Source organism: Triticum urartu, chromosome 7, assembly GCF_003073215.2.
Source record: "Triticum urartu cultivar G1812 chromosome 7, Tu2.1, whole genome shotgun sequence".
Classification (NCBI taxonomy): domain Eukaryota; kingdom Viridiplantae; phylum Streptophyta; class Magnoliopsida; order Poales; family Poaceae; genus Triticum; species Triticum urartu.
This window is the reverse complement of record NC_053028.1, coordinates 418,890,162-418,912,895: the sequence shown is the minus strand read 5'-3', so window position 1 is coordinate 418,912,895 and position 22,734 is coordinate 418,890,162.

The following is a 22,734-nucleotide window of genomic DNA, read 5'->3' as shown; positions in this document are numbered from 1 at the left end:
AGTGATCACGTGATCCAAATCAACTAAACCATGTCCGGTCATCACGTGAGATGGAGTAGTTTCAATGGTGAACATCACTATGTTGATCATATCTACTATATGATTCACGCTCGACCTTTCGGTCTCCGTGTTCCGAGGCCATATCTGTTATATGCTAGGCTCGTCAAGTTTAACCTGAGTATTCCGCGTGTGTAACTGTTTTGCACCCGTTGTATTTGAACGTAGAGCCTATCACACCCGATCATCACGTGGTGTCTCAGCACGAAGAACTTTCGCAACGGTGCATACTCAGGGAGAACACTTGTACCTTGATAATTAGTGAGAGATCATCTTATAAAGCTACCGTCGAACTAAGCAAAATAAGATGTATAAAAGATAAACATCACATGCAATCAAAATATGTGACATGATATGGCCATCATCATCTTGTGCCTTTGATCTCTATCTCCAAAGTATCGTCATGATTTCCATCGTCACCGGCATGACACCATGATCTCCATCATCTTGATCTATATCAATGTGTCGTCACATGGTCGTCTCGCCAACTACTGCTCTTGCAACTATTGCTATCGCATAGCGATAAAGTAAAGCAATTATTTGGTGCTTGCATCTTATGCAATAGAGAGACAACCATAAGGCTTTTGCCAGTTGCCGATAACTTCAACAAAACATGATTATCTCATACAACAACTTATATCTCATCACGTCTTGACCATATCACATCACAACATGCCCTGCAAAAACAAGTTACACGTCTTCTACTTTGTTGTTGCAAGTTTTACGTGGCTGCTACGGGCTTAGCAAGAACCGTTCTTACCTATGCATCAAAACCACAACGATAGTTTGTCAAGTTGGTGTTGTTTTAACCTTTGCAAGGACCGGGCGTAGCCACACTTGGTTCAACTAAAGTTGGAGAAACTGACACCCGCCAGCCACCTGTGTGCAAAGCACGTCGGTAGAACCAGTCTCGCATAAGCGTATGCGTAATGTCGGTCCGGGCCGCTTCATCCAACAATACCGCTAAACCAAAGTATGACATGCTGGTAATCAGTATGACTTATATCGCCCACAACTCACTTGTGTTCTACTCGTGCACAACATCAACGCATAAAACCTAGGCTCGGATGCCACTGTTGGGGAACGTAGTAATTTCAAAAAAATTCCTACGCACACGCAAGATCATGGTGATGCATAGCAACGAGAGGGGAGAGTGTTGTCTACGTACCCTCGTAGACCGACAGCGGAAGCATTATGACAACGCGGTTGATGTAGTCATACGTCTTCACGGCCCGACCGATCAAGCACCGAAACTACGGCACCTCCGAGTTCTAGCACACGTTCAGCTCAATGACGATCCCCGGACTTCGATCCAGCAAAGTATCGGGGAAGAGTTCCGTCAGCACGACGACATGGTGACGATCTTGATGTTCTACTGTCGCAGGGCTTCGCCTAAGCACCGCTACAATATTATCGAGGATTATGGTGGAGGGGCGCACTACACACGGCTAAGAGAACGATCATGAAGATCAACTTGTGTGTCTAGAGGTGCCCCCCTGCCCCCGTATATAAAGGAGCAAGGGGGGAGGAGGCCGGCCCTAGGAGGGGCGCGCCAGGGGAGTAGGATTCCTACTCCTAGTTGGAGTAGGTTTCCTCCTTTCCTAGTCCAACTAGGAGAAGGGGGAAAGGGGGGAAGAGGGGAAGGAAGGGAGAGAGGGGCCGCGCCCCAAACCCCTTGTCCAATTCGGACTGGGCTTGGGAGGGGCGCGCGCTGTTGGAAATATGCCCTAGAGGCAATAATAAAATGATTATTATATTTCCTTGTTCATGATAATTGTCTATTATTCATGCTATAATTGTATTATCTGGAAATCGTAATACATGTGTGAATACATAGACCACAATGTGTCCCTAGTGAGCCTCTAGTTGACTAGCTCGTTGATCAACAGATAGTTATGGTTTCCTGGCTATGGACATGGGGATGTCATTGATAACGGGATCACATCATTAGGAGAATGATGTGATGGACAAGACCCAAACCTAAGCATAGCACAAAGATCGTGTAGTTCGTTTGCTGTAGCTTTTCTGGATGTCAAGTATCATTTCCTTAGACCATGAGATTGTGCAACTCCCGGATACCGTAGGAGTGCCTTGGGTGTGCCAAACATCACAACGTAACAGGGTGACTATAAAGGTACATTACAGGAATCTCCGAAAGTGTCTGTTGGGTTGGCACGAATCGAGACTGGGATTTGTCACTCCGTATGACGGAGAGGTATCTATGGGCCCACTCGGTAATGCATCATCATAATGAGCTCAATGTGATCAAGTGGTTGATCACGGGATCATGCATTACGGTATGAGTAAAGTGACTTGCCGGTAACGAGACTGAACAAGGTATTGGGATACCGACGATCGAGTCTCGGGCAAGTAACGTACCGATTGACAAAGGGAATTGAGTACGGGATTGATTAGGTCCTCGACATCGTGGTTCATCCGATGAGATCATCAAGGAGCATGTAGGAGCCAACATGGGTATCCAGATCCCGCTGTTGGTTATTGACCAGAGAGTCGTCTCGGTCATGTCTGCTTGTCTCCCGAACCCGTAGGGTCTACACACTTAAGGTTCGGTGACGCTAGGGTTGTATAGATATGAGTATGCAGTAATCCGAAAGTTGTTCGGAGTCCCAGATGAGATCCTGGACGTCACGAGGAGTTCTGGAATTGTCCGGAGGTGAAGAATTATATATAGGAAGTGTAGCTTCGGCCATCGGGAAAGTTTCGGGGTCACCGGTATTGTACCGGGACCACCGGATGGGTCCCGGGGGTCCACCGGGTGGGGCCACCCATCCCGGAGGGCCCCATGGGCTGAAGTGGGGAGGGGAACCAGCCCATAGTGGGCTGGTGTGCCCCCCCTTAGGCCCCCCATGCGCCTAGGGTTGGGAACCCTAGGGGAGGGGGCGGCTCCACTTGCCTTGGGGGGTACTCCACCCCTTGGCCGCCGCCCCCCTAGGAGATCCCATCTCCTAGGGCCGGCGCACCCCCCTAGGGGGCCTATATAAAGGGGGAGGGAGGGCAGCCACACCTCAAGTCTTGGAACCTCCCTCTCCCCTGCTACACCTCTCCCTCTCGCAGAAGCTTGGCGAAGCCCTACTGCGATCACTGTTGCATCCACCACCACGCCGTCGTGCTGCTGGATCTTCATCAACCTCTCCTTCCCCCTTGCTGGATCAAGAAGTAGGAGACGTCATCCGCTCTGTACGTGTGTTGAACTCGGAGGTGCCGTCCGCTCGGCACTTGGTCATCGGTGATTTGGATCACGGCGAGTACGACTCCATCATCCCCGTTCTCTTGAACGCTTCCGCTCGCGATCTACAAGGGTATGTAGATGCACTCTCCTCTCGTTGGTAGTTGACTCCATAGATTGATCTTGGTGAAACGTAGGAAATTTTTTTGTTTTCTACAACGTTCCCCAACACGCGCCACCTCCTGGTCCTTCCCACTAAGGCCCATTGCTTCTTCCTCGTATTCCCGTAACTCCCCGGTACCTCCGAAAATACCCGAATCACTCGGAACCTTTTCGATGTCAAAATATAGTCGTCCAATATATCGATCTTTACATCTCGACCATTTCGAGACTCCTCGTCATGTCCCCGATCTCATCCGGGACTCCGAACTCCTTTGGTACATCAAAACTTATAAACTCATAATATAACTATCATCGAAACCTTAAGCGTGCGGACCTTACGGGTTCGAGAACAATGTAGACATGACCGAGACATGTCTCTAGTCAATAACCAATAGCGGAACCTGGATGCTCATATTGGCTCCCACATATTCTATGAAGATCTTTATCGGTCAGACCGCATAACAACATACGGTGTTCCCTTTGTCATCGGTATGTTACTTGCCCGAGATTCGATCGTCGGTATCTTAATACCTAGTTCAATCTCGTTACCGGCAAGTCTCTTTACTCGTTCCATAATACATCATCTCACAACTAACTCATTAATTGCAATGCTTGCAAGGCTTATGTGATGTGCACTACCGAGAGGGCCCAGAGATACCTCTCCGACAATCGGAGTGACAAATCCTAATCTCGAAATACGCCAACCCAACATGTACCTTTGGAGACACCTGTAGAGCTCCTTTATAATCACCCAGTTACGTTGTGACGTTTGGTAGCACACAAAGTGTTCCTCCGGCAAACGGGAGTTGCATAATCTCATAGTCATAGGAACATGTATAAGTCATGAAGAAAGCAATAGCAACATACTAAACGATCGGGTGCTAAGCTAATGGAATGGGTCATGTCAATCACATCATTCTCCTAATGATGTGATCCCGTTAATCAAATAACAACTCTTTGTTTATGGTTAGGAAACATAACCATCTTTGATTAACGAGCTAGTCAAGTAGAGGCATACTAGTGACACTCTGTTTGTCTATGTATTCACACATGTATTATGTTTCCGGTTAATACAATTCTAGCATGAATAATAAACATTTATCATGATATAAGGAAATAAATAATAACTTTATTATTGCCTCTAGGGCATATTTCCTTCACGGGCCGCTTCATCCCACGATGCCGCTGAATCAAGATAAGACTAGTAACGGCAAGTAAATTGACAAAATCGACGCCCACAACAACTTGTGTTCTACTCGTGCATAGAAACTACGCATAGACCTAGCTCATGATGCCACTGTTGGGGATCGTAGCAGAAATTTAAAATTTTCTACGCATCACCAAGATCAATCTATGGAGTCATCTAGCAACGACAGGGAGAGGAGTGTATCTACATACCCTTGTAGATCGCGAGTGGAAGCGTTCAAGAGAACGGGGTTGATGGAGTCATACTCGTCGTGATCCAAATAACCGATGATCCTAGCGCCGAACGGACGGCACCTCCGCGTTCAACACACGTACGGAACGGAGACGTCTCCCGTGCCTTTATCCAGCAAGGAGGAGGGAGAGGTTGAGGAAGAGAGCTCCAACAGCAGCACGACGGCGTAGTGGTGGTGGAGCGGTAGTACTCCGGCAGGGCTTCGCCAAGCTCTTAACGGAGGAGGAGAGGTGTTGGGAAGGGGAGGGGCTGCGCCTTTGATGTCGTGTGCAGACCTCCCCTTGCCCCTCTATTTATAGGGGAAGGAGGAAGGGGGCCGGCCCCCTCTAGATGAGATCTAGAGGGGGGGCGGTGGCCAAAGGGGGTGGCTTGGCCCCTAAGCAAGGGGGGCGCCCCTTCTAGTGTTTCCCCCCCAACCCTAGGCGCATGGGCCCAAGGGGGGATGCGCCCAGCCCACTTGGGGCTGGTTCCCTTTCCTCTACGGCCCATGAGGCCCTCCGAGAGAGGTGGCCCCTCCCGGTGGACCTCCGGAACCCCTCCGGTGGCCCCGGTACAATACCGATATGCCCCCGAACCTTTCCGGTGACCGTATGACAACTTCCTATATATAAATCTTTACCTCCGGACCATTCCGGAACTCCTCGTGACGTCCGGGATCTCATTCGGGACTCCGAACAACATTCGGTAATCACATACAAGTCTTCCTAATAACCCTAGCGTCATCGAACCTTAAGTGTGTAGACCCTTTGGGTTCGGGAACCATGCAGACATGACCGAGACAACTCTCCGGCCAATAACCAACAGCGGGATCTGGATACCCATGTTGGCTCCCACATGTTCCACGATGATCTCATCGGATGAACCACGACGTCGAGGATTCAAGCAATCCCGTATACAATTCCCTTTGTCAATCGGTACGTTACTTGCCCGAGATTCGATCGTCGGTATCCCAATACCTCGTTCAATCTCGTTACCGGCAAGTCACTTCACTCGTTCCTAACACATCATCCCGTGACCAACCCTTATTCACATTGAGCTCATTACGATGATGTCTTACCGACTGGGCCCAGAGATACATCTCCATCATACGGAGTGACAAATCCCAGTCTCGATTCGTGCCAACCCAACAGACACTTTCGGAGATACCCATAGTGCACCTTTATATTCACCCAGTTACGTTGTGACGTTTGGCACACCCAAAGTATTCCTACAGTATCCGGGAGTTGCACAATCTCATGGTCTAAGGAAAAGATACTTGACATTAGAAAAGCTTTAGCAGACGAACTACACGATCTTGCGCTATGCTTAGGATTGGTTCTTGTCCATCACATCATTCTCCTAATGATGTGATCCTGTTATCAATGACATCCAATGCCCATGGTCAGGAAACTGTAACCATCTATTGATCAACGAGCTAGTCAACTAGAGGCTCACTAGGGACATGTTGTGGTCTATGTATTCACACATGTATTACGATTTCTGGATAACACAATTATAGCATGAACAATAGACAATTATCATGAATAAGTAAATATAATAATAACCATTTTATTATTGCCTCTAGGGCATATTTCCAACAAATACTACGGTAAGAGCACTTGCGACCAGTTTCAAACCATGTTCCTTGCCTCTTCTCTATTCAATCCAATTTCACAAGATCCAAATTATTCCGCTTTGAAAACTTTTGGGTATCCCACCCGGGTTTCAAAGAGGTGGTCATGAACTCGTGGGTGTCTCCATTACAGTGTGCTGATCCAACTAAAAGAATTAATGGCAAACTAAAAGCGCTTGCTCACGCCCTGCGTCAGTGGAGTAAGGCCCTCTCGCGTCTCTCTTTCTGCTTGAAAACTCAGAAAAAGCACTGAAACTTTTGGACGGCATTGAGGAAGAACGTCAGTTAGTTCTTCATGAATGGAATTTTAGGCAAATTCTCAAAGCCCACATTATCCGTCTCCATGATTACAAGAAGCAATACCGTCGCAAAAGATGTACTATTTGTTATATCAAGTATGTGGATGAAAAATACTAAGTTCTTCCAAAGAATGGCCACGGAAAGACAAAGATATAATTCTATTGCTGCTCTGACTCTTGATAATGGGGTGGTGTTGGAAGATCATGACAGTAAAGCTGCTGCTCTTTTTCATGCGTTTAGAGATAGGTTGGGGGTTTCGGTTCCACTTGAGATGAAGTTCAATCTGGATGTTCTTGTCTCAGCCAATGTTGATCTTACTAACCTTTCTCGACCTTTCTCTCATGACGAAATCGATAAGGTAGTTAAGCATCTTCCTGTTGACAAAGCCCCGAGACCAGATGGTTTTAATGGGTGTTTTTTGAAATCTTGCTGGGAGATAATCAAGTTTGATTTTTATGATCTTTGTCAGAGCTTTTGGGAAGGCAATATTTTTTGGACTGTCTCAACTCGTCCTTAATCACCCTCATACCTAAAAAGCTAAACCCTACCACCGTGAATGATTTTTGTCCCATTTCGCTTCTCAATTGTTGCCTCAAATTGTTGACAAAGTTGCTAGCCGATCGCCTTCAGAAAGTTATCCTCAAAATCATTCATGAGAATCAGTACAGATTTATTAAAGGTAAATCCATTCAGGACTGTTTAGCTTGGACTTTTGAATATATTCATCAATGCGAGCATTCTGGCAGAGAAATTGTTCTCCTCAAGCTAGATTTTGAAAAAGCCTTTGATTTGGTGGAGCACGATGTGTTTTTTCCTATGATGGAAAAGTTGGGGTTTGATAACAGATGGATTCATTGGATCAAATTATTATTGGGCTCTCGCCATTCCTTGGTGCTGTTGAACTCTATTCCAGGTAATTCCTTTCAGTGCAAAAGAGGTGTTCGTCAAGGGGACCCAGTGTCGCCTTTACTATTTGTCTTAGCGGTGGAGTTATTGCAGTATTGAAAGTGCGTTATATCGACTAGAGGGGGGGTGAATAGGCGATTTTTATGAAAGTCTTCAGAACATGGGAGTTTTGAAGACAAGCGATAAAAAGAAACCTATTACCATGCAGCGGAAGGTAGGCTACACTAGGCAAACCATAGTCAAGTATTCAATGAAGTGAAAGCACAAAGACTAATAGCAGCTAGGTAGTAAGGATCAGGTAGGAAGATATTGTGAAGCCAAACAGAACACGCAGTCACTCAGTGAAGACAAATGATAGAGCAAACATACAATGACTTCACAAGGAGTAACAGTAAGTAAAGTGAAGTGAAGATGAAACCAGTGACTCGTTGAAGACAATGATTTGTTGGACTAGTTCCAGTTGCTGTGACAACTGTACGTCTGGTTGGAGCGGCTAGGTATTTAAACCATAGGACACACAGTCCCGGACACCCAGTCCTGAACACGCAGCTCAGGACACCCAGTCCTCACCGTATTCTCCTTGAGCTAAGGTCACATAGACCTCGCCCAATCACTCTGGTAAGTCTTCAAGGTAGACTCCCAAACCTTCACAGACTTCGTTCACCGGCAATCCACAATGTCTCTTGGATGCTCAGAACGCGACGCCTAACCGGCTGGAGGATGCACAGTCCTCAAGTGTAATAAGTCTTCAGATCACACAGACAAGAAGACTTAAGTGATGCCCAATTCTCTCTGGCTCTGGGTGGTTAGGGCTTTATCCTCGCAAGGAATTCTCTCTCAAAGGCTTCGAGGTGGGTTGCTCTCAAACGACAAAAGCCGTACTCTCAATCTGAGCAGCCAACCGTTTATGGTTGTAGGGGGTGGGCTATTTATAGCCACTTGGCAACCCGACCTGATTTGTCCGAAATGACCCTAGGTTACTAAGGAACTGACACGTGTCCCAACGGTCAGATTTCAAACTCACACGGCAACTTTACTTGGGCTACAAGCAAAGCTGACTTGTCTGACTCTGGACAAGATTCGCTCTCATTGTCTTCACTCGAAGACATAGGTTTTTGGTTTAGGCATCACTTCAGTCATTCTGACTGGTTCTCTTAGACCCCACTTAACAGTATGGTGGTTCCTATGACTCAACACAAAAGAAAAATAACTACGAAAGATCTAAGTCTTCGAGCTCCATAGGCTTCATATAGTGTCTTCTCTTGTCATAGTCTTCAATGTGAATATCTTCATATACCACCTTTGACTTCAATGTCTTCATACATTTTTAGGGGTCATCTCTGGTAGTAAAACCGAATCATGAGGGACTTCTACCTGTGTTATCCTGCAATTCTCACAAACACGTTAGTCCCTCAACTAGGTTTGTCGTCAATACTCCAAAACCAACTAGGGGTGGCACTAGATGCACTTACAATCTCCCCCTTTTTGGTGATTGATGACAAACTAGTTGAAGTTTTCAACGGGGAATATAATCTGTGAAACTGTAAAGGATAAGGAATTGTCTTCATAAGTTGCAAGGGCTCCCCCTGAATATGTGCATATAAGTTAATTTGCTTTTGGAATGCAAATGCACATGGCAGGTGGTACTTGTGGAGATCCACTTCAACTTATGATGACAATCCACTATGCATGTGAAAGTATATGAAGATAATGCCATGCATAATGGAAAATGGACGTCTGCAGAATGAGATAAGTGCGGAATTTATCGTCGCACATGCGGAATTTATCTTCGCAAAACAAGGTGGCGAATAAGTAGCAGACGACCATCTAGTTTAAGTGTTACAACTCATAAGAACCAAATGTAGCAAAAAAATGAGAGTTGTAAGCACGAAGCAAAATATAAGGCACCCGCCCATATGGACCCGCTTGAAGACTATCAATCTCATATGCTTCTCCCCCTTTTGTCAGTAATGACCAAAAAGGTTTGAAGACATAGAGCCTCTACTCATTCCCATGAGGAGTAGGTGAAGTAGCAGGGTTGTTGGTGTTGTTTGGCGGTGCAGAAGAGCTTGGAGGTGCTGAAGCAGGTGGCGGTGAAGTAGCATCGTCTTCTTCCTCAATAATTCTGGCAGTGACTGTGGCAGCAGAGGAAGAGAACTTAGAGTCTTCAAGGGATGGAGTTCCCAGCAGCACAGCCCTTCAAGGAGGTGTGGAGTCAAACTTGAATCTCTCGGTGAAGCCATCCTCTTGAAGATCAGCTTCAGAAAGCATCAGCGTTAGCCCTTTCCATGTGCGGCGATAGGTTTCATGGGCAACGAAAGCATTCTTGGTGGCAAGATTTCGAGTGCGATTAACATCCACCAAGAGGATTTTCATCTGACGCTTCAGCCAGTCATGATGCCTATCTTGTTTCTGATGTAGGGCCACAAGAAGCTCTCAGTCGTTGTGAACACGAGTGCGCTTCTTGGGTCTTGAAGCAGTGGCACTGTCAGTGGCTTCAGTTGAAGCAGGGTGTGGTGCACGTGTAGTGCCAGCCAAAGGATACACCCGAGAAACTGCTTCAACGCCTTCAACGTTCTGAGTAAAACTCTGATGTTCTGCATTCTAAAGACTTAGAGGTTGCTTGGCAGGCTCAGAATATATGGCTTTAGTAGACATGTCCACGTCAGGCAAGAAGATCCGATGGTTGCGGGCTGAGGGCTGATAAGAGATGGCGGAGTGTAGCTTGATCTGCCGCATGACCCAAGGGGCGTAGAACTTCAAACCAAACAGATCAATGCCTGATGCAGCAAGTTGGCGTATGAAGAAGTCATGTGCATTGAAGCATTTGCCATGAAGTATATAGAAGACCAAAGTCTTCATTGCACCCTGAAGCTTGGCATTTGGAGAGTGCCCTTTGATAGGCCAGAGAGTTCGTCTGATGATGTGATAGATGGTTCTGGGCAGGTACTCAAGGTCTTCAACGAAGAACTCTGTGGGATACGCATCATCTTGAGGCAATGGCTTCATCATGCTGAGCATTTGACTCATATTAGGTTCTGGCCGCTGAAAGATGCTCTCAATAGCTTCAGCATGCAGCTAACAGCCTTGCTCGAAGAGATCGCCAGGAGTGGGCAAGCCAGTGAGCTCAATGATGTCAAATGCATTGGCTTCGTGATGAACGTTGCCAGTCATCCACTCCAGGACCCAAGTCTTCGGATCTCTGCTATACCCTTTGATGTGAAGTGTGGCATAGAATTGTAGCAGCAGCTCTTCATTCCAATGCTCTTCATCAGTAATAAACTGCAGCAGACCCACTTGCTTGAAGCAATCCAACGCTTCTTCTAGACAGGGCAGACCAGCTATAGCTTCAACGTCAAGGCGCTTGTGTGGGAAGATGCGACCTTGGTTGTAAAGAATGCAAGAGTAGTAGCTTCGCTGAGGATAGCTCCAGAACCGATCAGATGATATCCTTTTCCTTGAGTAGGGGTTCCTGGAGCTATCGAAGAACGTGTTGTCTGCCCTGAAGCCATTGATGTTGAAGGAGCCAGGTGCTGATGCAGGACCTGGAAACCTTGGCAGTCTTGGGATTGGCTTCTGGACCTGAGGCCTGTGCTCAACATGATAGTTGAATTGGGGACCGGCAGCAGACTCAGGAACAGAAGTGGCGGGATCAGTGGCTTCGCTGTCTTCTGAAGCTTTTGCTGGGGAGGGCTCCACATTAGCTTCGTTGATGGTTGTGGTAGCCTCAGGATTTTCATCCTCCACTTGACTAGCTGGAGGGTCGGTCACAGGCATGTTCTCCTGGAGAACTGCTTCTTGGTGGAACAAGGGAGTGGGATCTTGTGGTACTTCTTCTTCTGCGGCTGATGCAGCCGGAATGTCTTCAGCAGAGACTTGAGGCCTTGGACCTCTGTGAAGCCTGCGGAACGCAGACGACGCCTGTGGAGTTGGAGTGGGCTGGGCCTCATAGTCTTCTTCCTCTTGTGGGCGATCTTCCCATGAAGCATCCTGTGCAAGTGGCGTCAGTGGACGCCCAATGCTGATGAGTTCGCTGTTTTCAAACTGAGGAAGGACTGCATCATCTTCTACATTTTCATGATGACCAATGTCTTCAGCAGCGATGGGATCAGCTGCTGGAATGTCTTCAGCTTCAGGAGCCTCTGTGGAAGCAGGCTCATGAACTGTCAATTGACGTTCTGCGTCAGGACGAACCATAGAAATGGGTTCAACTATCAAGGGCTCTGTGGGAGCAGCCCGAGCTTTCTTGGTCTTTCTCTTTTTCTTGGTGGGGGCAGTAGGAGAGGCTTCAGAGTGTTTCCTCTTCCTGGCTTCAGCCTCAGCCGTTCTTGTCTTCTTGAGCTCTGAAGCTGTTGACCGGCTCTTTGGCTTCGAGCCAGTCATTCTTGTTGGGAAGACAATCGGAACTGCTTCTTGCCTTGGTGCATCAGATTCAGCCGTAGCAGGCTTCTTATTTTTCTTTGCGGCCATCCTGGGGTCGATGCCAGGACGCCCAAGTGCTTTGCGCTTCTCAGCCTCATTATAGGCTTGCACACATCTGTCAGCCAGAGTCTTCATGCGCTCACGTGAACCCTGAGCTTCTGCATGCTTCTTCACAAAGGCTTCCTTGAGCTCGTGCATCATTGTCTTGAAGTTCTTCACTTCTTGCACGCTGAGCTTGGCCATATGCTTCTTGAACTGAGCCTTTTCATAGTCAATTTTCTGCTTCAGCTCAACAATGCGTTGGGCAATAGCAAGTTCTGAAGCAATGGCGCCTTGGAAGGCGACACTGAGGCCAATGGGTAGCTGCAGATCTTCAAAGCTGATGTTTGGCATGTCAAACCACTCGTCAATGAAGTTGTGGATGATGGTGACATCAAAGAGAGGCAGATCATTGAAGATTTCTGCTTCTTCTTTGCTCTTGATGAGTTGCTCAAGAGCGTCATCTGCAAGATCTTCATCACTTGACAGATCAATGTCATCGTTGCTCAGAATGGCAGCAGCTCTGAGCTCTTTGCCAGTGTGAGACAGAGGCATCTTGGCCTTCTGGTGCCTTGAGACGCGTGATAAGTCTTCGGACTGCACACTGTCTTCAGGAGGTGCAGTCGCCAATGGCTTCGCCTTTGAGATTTTTGGTGAAGGGGCCGGCTTTGAAGCTTTTGACTTCTTCAACTGCTTTGGCTTCGGCACTGCAGGCGCGTCATCGGACTCAGTGTCAGCTGCAGGCTCATTCACTGCAGTCCCTTGAACCAAGATGTAGGTGATGAGGCCTTCAAGGTTGGCATACGGACCGATGACATTGGGTTCTGCTTCTCGTATGCCATCTGCCCTTGGTGCTGAGGGACCAGGGTTGAAGTCTAACCCAAATTTCTTCTTGTTCTGCTTCACTGAGTTTTGGGCAAACTGGAAGTTTCGCTTGAACAGATTGTCGTCATGACACCAGAGTAGTGACGACGGATGTGCATCATCAGGCTGTGGCCCACGGACCATGCATGGATAGAAGCTTTGGGCAATAGCTTCATCTCTGGACTTGGGTAGAAGGTTCTTGTATAAGATGTCTCCCCACGGTCTTTTCATGGCACTTTTCTCAGCATACTCTTGGGTTGTGAAGCGGTATTTGAACCATTGTTCTGCCCAATAGCGTCGAATCCATTAGATACGGGTCTTGCGCTGACTATAATCCTCTTCAGGATCTGTCTTAACATTTCTGCGAGTTCATCAGGCAGATCTCTGGATGTTCCACCACAACGTTGTCTGCCCCCCTTCCTTGCTGCTTTCTCTGAAGCCATAAACTTTAACTTGAAAGGCTTCAAGACGTTCAAAGGCTTCAACGGCTTTCTCTTGCTGGACCAACAGGAACTGGCTTTAGGAGAATTTATGTGATGCTGTAAGAATTCTGCAAATGAATGCAGACTATGAGAACCAAAGGATTCTCCCACGGACATGTACCTGTGATAGCATTAAGGTGCGAGGGAAGGAGAAGAGGTCATATGCATTCTCAGAAGATTTTGAAGATAAATCAGTTTAGAAGACATTGACCTCATCGTGCGAAGACATTCACTCATAGATAAGAAGTTGGTTCCAGATTTGTACGAATCCACAGATTAGTACAAGTGAGGAATCTAACTACTTTGTGAAGCACAAGTGAATATACTAGGCATGTTATGAGATGCAGTATGAGAGAGATTTAGCTTATGTGAACAGAAACTGCTTGTGGTAGAAAGTGACAGATCAATAGGATCAACGGTGCTGTAAAAAGGGAGTTTTATTTACCACACTGAGAACTGCTAGACGGAGTGGGAGATGAGGCCGAGCAGTTCACTCTTCCGTGCCCTAACTTGGCGACGGAGGACACCTACGGCGATGGCGGAGAGGACGATGTCCGCGGTCGGCGTGAAGACGGCGTCGGAGAAGTTGCGGCAGCGAAGCGCTTCGTCGCCGGCGTCGTCGAGAGCTAGCGGTGGCGCTAGGGTTCGTGCGAGGGTGGAAGAAGAGATAATTACCGTTGTGAGTGTGTATTTATAGGCACAGGGGCGACACTATGCTATTACACAGGTGCCCCTGGCGATTCGCATCTGAGGAACACGTGGCCAGTATGCGGAATTTTGGGGTTTGTTCCACGTCCCACGCACGCCTGGATTGTCGGGTGGTCGTTCCTACTTCTCCGGATTTCATGTGGAGGAATGAGCATTGAAAACGGACTTAATGGTTGTCTCTGTATCTTCTGCTGACAAGGACGCAGAGAAGACATTCGACAGTTTCAATAGAATGCATATGACTTGGAGAGATAGAGTTTGAGATAGAAAGCATAGAGAAGTGGGGGTCCGATCACATTCACTTAGTTCAAAAGATTCAACACGAAGACATAGCTATAAGTGAATGCTGTAGAGGACAGAACACTAGCATATATATATATCTATAATCAACATAGTGAAGATAATCATGAAAATATGTTGAGTTCGAAGCCAAACCAAATGTGAAGACATTGCAAGGTAACGCCATGAGTGAAACACTTCAAAATAGAACGTTTGGTGGTGGCGTTACCCACCGTATAGGAAGTATTAGACCCAGACACGGCGCACAATTATCGTGGCGCTCCGAAGTCAAATTCCACATTAATGTATTCACACTTAGAATGTATGTCTTCATTGATTGAAGATATACTTCACTTCGTGTGTTGCACATCTAAGTCATCAATATGCATAAGGGTTAGGATGTGTGCCTGATCACAGGACATTTGAGGATTCCAGGATATTTAGTTCACACCGTAACTTGCAAAACCTCTTCTCATCCAAGGGCTTGGTGAAGATATCTGCTAATTGCTCTTCAGTGTTTACGTGTATGATATCAATGTCTTCCTTCACAACATGATCTCTGAGAAAGTGATGACGAATTTCAATGTGTTTTGTCTTCGAGTGCTGAACTGGGTTGTTAGCAATCTTGATGGCGCTTTCGTTGTCGCAGTAAAGTGGCACTTGCTTCAGATGAATGCCATAGTCCTTGAGTGTTTGCTTCATCCACAGAAGCTGAGCGCAGCAAGATCCAGCAGCAATGTATTCAGATTCAGCAGTGGAGAGAGATACACAGTTCTGCTTCTTTGAAGACCAACATACAAGTGATCGTCCCAGAAAGTGACATGTGCCTGATGTAGACTTGCGATCAACTTTGTCACCAGCATAATCAGCATCCGAGAATCCAACCAGATCAAACTCTGAGCCCTTTGGATACCATAATCCTAGAGTTGGGGTGTGAGCCAAATATCGAAGAATTCGCTTCACAGCTAAGTGATGCGACTCCTTTGGTGCCGCTTGAAATCGAGCACACATGCAAACACTAAGCATAATATCTGGCCTAGATGCACATAGATAAAGTAAAGAACCAATCATGGAGCGGTATACCTTTTGATCGAACTCTTTACCATTGTCGTCAGGACTCAGATGATGTTTGGCTGGCATTGGTGTTGTGAAGCCTTTGCAGTCTTGCATACCGAACTTCTTCAGGCAATCTTTGAGATACTTTTCTTGAGAAATGAAGATGCCATTGCGTTGTTGTCGTATTTGAAGACCAAGGAAGAACTTCAGCCCCCCCATCATGGACATCTGATATTGCTCTTGCATCATATATCCAAACTCTTCACTGTTCTTCTGATTGGTGCAGCCGAAGATAATGTCATCCACATATATTTGGCACACAAATAGTTCACCATAATATGTCTTCGTGAAAAGAGTGGGATCTAGGGAACCAGGTATGAAGCCTTTGCTCTTCAGGAAGTATTTGAGTGTGTCATACCAGGCCCTAGGGGCTTGTTTGAGGCCATACAGTGCCTTGTTGAGCTTGTATACCATGTCAGGATGTTTTGAATTTTCAAAGCCAGGCGGTTGCGCAACATACACTTCTTCTTCAATCTTGCCATTGAGAAAGGCACTCTTCACGTCCATTTGATATAGAAGTATGTTATGATGATTTGCATATGCCAGCAGTATGCGTATGGCTTCAAGTCTAGCCACAGGAGCAAATGTTTCATCGAAGTCAATGCCTTCCACTTGAGTATATCCTTGAGCAACGAGACGAGCTTTGTTTTTGACAACTTGACCATGCTCATCTTGCTTGTTGCGGTATATCCATTTGGTGCCTATTATATTGTGCTTCCGTGGATCAGGACGCTTAACCAGTTCCCACACATTATTCAGCTCAAACTGTTGAAGCTCTTCTTGCATAGCTTGAATCCATTCAGGTTCCATGAAGGCTTCTTCAACTTTCTTGGGTTATGATATTGAGACGAATGCGAAGTGCCCACAGAAATTTGCTAGCTGAGTTGCCCTTGAACGAGTGAGTGGACCAGGTGCATTGATGCTATCAATTATTCTTTCAATCTGCACTTCATTGGCAACGCGAGGATGTACAGGGCGAAGACTTTGCTCTTGCTGTTCATTGTCGTTGTTGGAAGGAATATCTTCAGGCTGAGCATTGTCTTCATGTTGATCAGGTGCTGAAATGATAAGTTCTTCTTCAGGATGAGCTTCAGAAGGTATAATTTCTCCAGTTCCCATTAGCTTGATTGATTCACTGGATGGAACTTCATCTAGCACACTTGGCAGCTGCTCTCTTTGTGAACCGTTGGTCTCATCGAACCGCACATCCACTGTTTCAACCACTTTGTAATGAAAGAGATTGAAGACTCTGTAGGAGTGCGAATCCTTTCCATATCCAAGCATAAAATCCTCATGTGCTTTTGGTGCAAATTTTGAGGTGTGATGTGGGTCCTTGATCCAGCACCTTGCGCCAAATACTCTGAAGTAATTGACATTTGGCTTTTTGCCAGTAAGGAGCTCATAAGATGTCTTGTTCAGTAGCTTGTGAAGATAAACACGATTGATTGTATGACATGCAGTATCAATGGCTTCGGGCCAGAATTTTCTTGGGGTCTTGTATTCATCTAGCATCGTTCTGGCCATCTCAATTAGTGTTCTGTTCTTGCGTTCGACGACGCCATTCTGCTGTGGCGTGTACGGGGCTGAGAATTCATGTGTGATGCCCAAGGTATCAAGATATGTATCAAGGCCAGTGTTCTTGAATTCAGTGCCATTGTCACTTCTGATGTGCTTTATCTTGGCGCCAAAATTGTTCATAGCTCGATTGGCGAAGCGTCTGAAGACATCCTGCACTTCAGCCTTGTAAAGGATTATGTGCACCCAAGTATATCTAGAATAATCATCAACAATAACGAAGCCATAGAGGAAAGCAGTAGTAGTTAGAGTTGAGTAATGAGTGGGACCGAAAAGATCCATGTGAAGCAGTTCGAAGGGTTGAGTAGTAGTCATGATTGTCTTCGAGGGATGTTTGGCCCTTGTCATTTTCCCTGCTTCACAGGCACCGCATAAGTGGTCTTTCTTGAACTTGACGCCCTCGATGCCTATGACATGCTTTTTCTTCGCAAGGGTGTGGAGGTTCCTCATGCCAGCATGTCCAAGCCTCCGATGCCAGAGCCAGCATTCTGAAGCCTTTGCTAGAAGACATACTGCAAGCTGTGGCCCTGCTGAGAAATCTACCACGTACAAATCATCTTTTCGATACCCTTCAAACACTAGAGACTTGTCAGATTCCATTAGTACAAGGCAACGATATTTTCCAAACATTACGATCATGTTCAAATCGCAAAGCATTGAGACAGACATTAAGTTGAAGCCAAGGGATTCAACAAGCATGACTTTATCCATGTGTTGATCCCTTGAGATTGCAACTCTACCTAGACCCAATACCTTACTTTTACCAGTGTCAGCAAATGTGATGTGGCTCTTGTCGGATGGACGTAAGGTTGAGTCCATAAGAAGACTTCTTTTGCCAGTCATGTGATTTGTACACCCACTGTCAATAATCCATTCTGAAGACGCTGGTGTCGTATCCTACAGTGCAGTTAGGGGGATAGGCTTCACCAAGAGCATTGTGAAGTGAAAACATTTGACGAACCAGTGGGTTATGAAAGGTTAGATCCAGGTTAGGACTAATAGGGAGAGTAGCAAGCGATTCAGGTACGAAGTACATAGTAAGACCATTTGGGCATTTGATCTTGCGCCCTACAAGATGTTTAAGGTCCCCAGCAATAGCGTCAGACGATTTAGGTTTTCTGCTGGAGACCTTTCCCTGCAAAAGAGAGTTAAGCCTTCTTAACCACCCACATTTTCAAGGGTGTCTTAGAAGCAATAAGTCTAAGTGCAGCATCTGAGAATTTTGGCTTTGAAGCCTTAGCAAACAGTCTTGCAGGCGGACAATAGTACTCATAAGAATAAGCAGAATAGTTCTTGGTCTTATGAACATGGCGGTTTGATGAACCGCTCTCATATTCATATGCCTGAGTATGGTTTCCCTGCAAAACATTTGCGTTAGTGCGACTCAGGTGAGTCCTCTGTTTGTATGAAGCCTTTGGACCGTATGAAGCCTTTGGTTTGAGGTTTGTCTTCTTCAAATGAGGTGTCATGAAGACATTCACAGGAAGATTTTCAAGACACCTTTTCGGAACCCAGATCTTCTTCATAGGCGGTCCATTCCTGCAGTTAGTACCAATGTACCTGGCAAACACTTCACCATTCTGATTCTTAAACAGTATATAGTTTGCATCAAAGGATTCATCAATGATAATGGGGTTAGCACAAGTGAAGCCAGTTAGATTGGATGGATCTGCTGAAGGTTCCTTTGCAGCAACCCACATGGTTTTGGGGTACTGCTCAGGTTTCCAGTAAGAGCCATCTGCATTCATTTTCCTTACGAACCCAACACCCTCTTTCCTAGGGTTTCAATTCAGAATCTGCTTTTTGAGGACATCACATAGTGTCTGATGCCCTTGAAGACTTTTGTACATCCCTGTTTCAAGCAATGTCTTCAACCTAGCATTCTCATCAGCAATAGCGGTGGTATCCTCAGCAGAGGGGTTAGTTACCGCATCAACAGTTGAAGATATTGCAACAGCAGTAGCAGTAGAACATTCAGCAACAGAAGTAGAATTATCACGCTCAATGCATTTAAGACATGGTGGTTCCAATCCTTCCTGAGCGGGACTGATCTGTTTGGCGCGAAGTGACTCGTTTTACATTTGAAGATCTTCATGAACCGCTCTCAATTTCTCAAGATCTTGCTTCCTTTGAAGATAATCATAGGAAAGCTTTTCATGAGTTGTTGAGAGAGTTTCATGACGACTTTCAAGTTCCTGATACTTAACGTGAAGATTTTTTATGTCTTCAATTAAGGATTCAGATCGAGTCATTTCAGCACCTAACAGATCATCGCTTCTGTCTAACAGTTTTTGAATATGTTCCATAGCTTTCTGTTGTTCAGTTGCAATTTTAGCAAGTGTTTTGTAGCTAGGTTTTGAACCACAATCAGAGTCATCGTCACTGGATGTTTGATAGTGAGTAGTGCGTGTGTTTACCTTGGCACCGCGTGCCATGAAGCAGTAGGTAGACGCGGAGTAGTCCTTGTCATTTGCATCGGTGTCGGTGATGAGGTCATTGTCTTCAGTGTTGAAGATGGACTTGGCAACGTATGTTGTAGCCAGACTTGCGACGCCTGAGTCGGATTCCTCCTCAGACTCCACCTCCGCCTCCTCAGAAGCAGACTCCTCCTCTGAATCCATTTCCTTGCCAACAAATGCACGTGCCTTGCCAGATGAGCTCTTCTTGTGTGATGAAGACTTTGAGGAAGACTTGGAAGAAGACTTTGAGTATTTCTTCTTCTTCTTCTTGTCATTAGAGTCATATTCCTTGCTCTTCTTCTTCTTTTTGTTCTCATTGTCCCACTGTGGACACTCAGAGATGAAGTGGTCAAGTTTCTTGCACTTGTGACATGTTTTCTTCTTGTAGTCATGAGCAGGAGCTTCATCATTCCTTGAACTTGATCGGGAAGACTTTCTGAAGCCTTTCTTCTTGGTGAATTTTTGGAACTTCTTGACAAGCATAGCAAGTTCCCTTCCAATGTCTTCAGGTTCATCAGAACTGCTGTCAGATTCTTCTTCAGATGAGGAGACAGCTTTTGCCTTCAAGGCACGAGTTCGCCCATAGTTTGGACCGTAGATCTCTCTTTTCTCCGAAAGCTGAAACTCATGTGTGTTGAGCCTCTCAAGTATGTCAGATGGATCGAGTGTCTTGAAATCAGGACGTTCTTGAATCATCAGGGCCAGGATGTCAAACGAACTATCAAGTGATCTCAGCAGCGTCTTGACGACTTCGTGTTTGGTAATCTCAGTGGCGCCGAGGGCTTGAAGCTCATTTGTGATGTCAGTGAGTCGGTCAAATGTGTGCTGGACATTCTCATTATCATTTCGCTTGAAGCGGTTGAAGAGGTTACGAAGGACACTGATTCTCTGATCTCTCTGGGTTGAGATGCCTTCATTGACCTTGGAGAGCCAGTCCCAGACCAGCTTGGATGTCTTCAAAGCACTCACACGGCCATACTGTCCTTTGGTCAGATGACCACAGATGATATTCTTGGCAGTAGAGTCCAGTTGAACGAATTTCTTGACATCAGCAGCAGTGACACCTTCTCCAGCCTTGGGAACGTCGTTCTCGACGACATACCATAGGTCGACGTTAATGGCTTCAAGATGCATACGCATCTTATTCTTCCAGTAGGGATATTCAGTTCCATCAAAGACGGGGCATGCAGCGGAGACTTTAATTATCCCTACAGTCGACATAGCTAAAACTCCAGGTGGTAAACCGAATCACACAGAACAAGGGAGCACCTTGCTCTGATACCAATTGAAAGTGCATTATATCGACTAGAGGGGGGTGAATAGGCGATTTTTATGAAAGTCTTCAGAACATGGGAGTTTTGAAGACAAACGATAAAAAGAAACCTATTACCATGCAGCGGAAGGTAGGCTACACTAGGCAAACCATAGTCAAGTATTCAATGAAGTGAAAGCACAAAGACTAATAGCAGCTAGGTAGTAAGGATCAGGTAGGAAGATATTGTGAAGCCAAACAGAACACGCAGTCACTCAGTGAAGACAAATGATAGAGCAAACATACAATGACTTCACAAGGAGTAACAGTAAGTAAAGTGAAGTGAAGATGAAACCAGTGACTCGTTGAAGACAATGATTTGTTGGACCAGTTCCAGTTGCTGTGACAACTGTACGTCTGGTTGGAGCGGCTAGGTATTTAAACCTTAGGACACACAGTCCCGGACACCCAGTCCTGAACACGCAGCTTAGAACACCCAGTCCTCACCGTATTCTCCTTGAGCTAAGGTCACATAGACCTCGCCCAATCACTCTGGTAAGTCTTCAAGGTAGACTCCCAAACCTTCACAGACTTCGTTCACCGGCAATCCACAATGTCTCTTGGATGCTCAGAACGCGACGCCTAACCGGCTGGAGGATGCACAGTCCTCAAGTGTAATAAGTCTTCAGATCACACAGACAAGAAGACTTAAGTGATGCCCAATTCTCTCTGGCTCTGGGTGGTTAGGGCTTTATCCTCGCAAGGAATTCTCTCTCAAAGTCTTCGAGGTGGGTTGCTCTCAAACGACAAAAGCCGTACTCTCAATCTGAGCAGCCAACCGTTTATGGTTGTAGGGGGTGGGCTATTTATAGCCACTTGGCAACCCGACCTGATTTGTCCGAAATGACCCTGGGTCACTAAGGAACTGACACGTGTCCCAACGGTCAGATTTCAAACTCACACGGCAACTTTACTTGGGCTACAAGCAAAGCTGACTTGTCTAACTCTGGACAAGATTCGCTCTCATTGTCTTCACTCGAAGACATAGGTTTTTGGTTTAGGCATCACTTCAGTCATTCTGACTGGTTCTCTTAGACCCCACTTAATAGTACGGTGGTTCCTATGACTCAACACAAAAGAAAAAGAACTACAAAAGATCTAAGTCTTCGAGCTCCATAGGCTTCATGTAGTGTCTTCTCTTGTCATAGTCTTCAATGTGAATATCTTCATATACCACCTTTGACTTCAATGTCTTCATACATTTTTAGGGGTCATCTCTGATAGTAAAACCGAATCATGAGGGACTTCTACCTGTGTTATCCTGCAATTCTCACAAACACATTAGTCCCTCAACTAGGTTTGTCGTCAATACTCCAAAACCAACTAGGGGTGGCACTAGATGCACTTACAAGTATGTGATTAATGATGAATTTGCTAAGGGCAATCTGAGTCTGCCAATCCCGAGGCGGGGTAAATTCCCCATCATCCAATACGCCGACGACACAATCATTATTCTTCCGGCTTGTAAGGAGCAATTTCTCCATATTAAGCACATCCTTCAAGATTTTGCTCTCTCTTCGGGTCTGAAAATTAATTTTCAAAAGTCTATTTTGGTGCCAATTAATGTAGACTCATCTGCTGCTGTTGATCTAGCTTCTGAGTTTGATTGCAAGATAGGTAAAATGCCTTTTACTTACCTTGGTCTTCCTCTCGGCACCACTAAGCCGTCTATGACCGATTGATTGCCTCTTGTGGATAGAGTTGAGAGAAGATTGTCAAGCATGTGCTCTCTCCTTTTTCATGCTTCCAGGATAACTTTGGTCAACTCTGTTGCTACTTCCATGATCAACTTTGCTATGTGCACGATGCAGCTAAA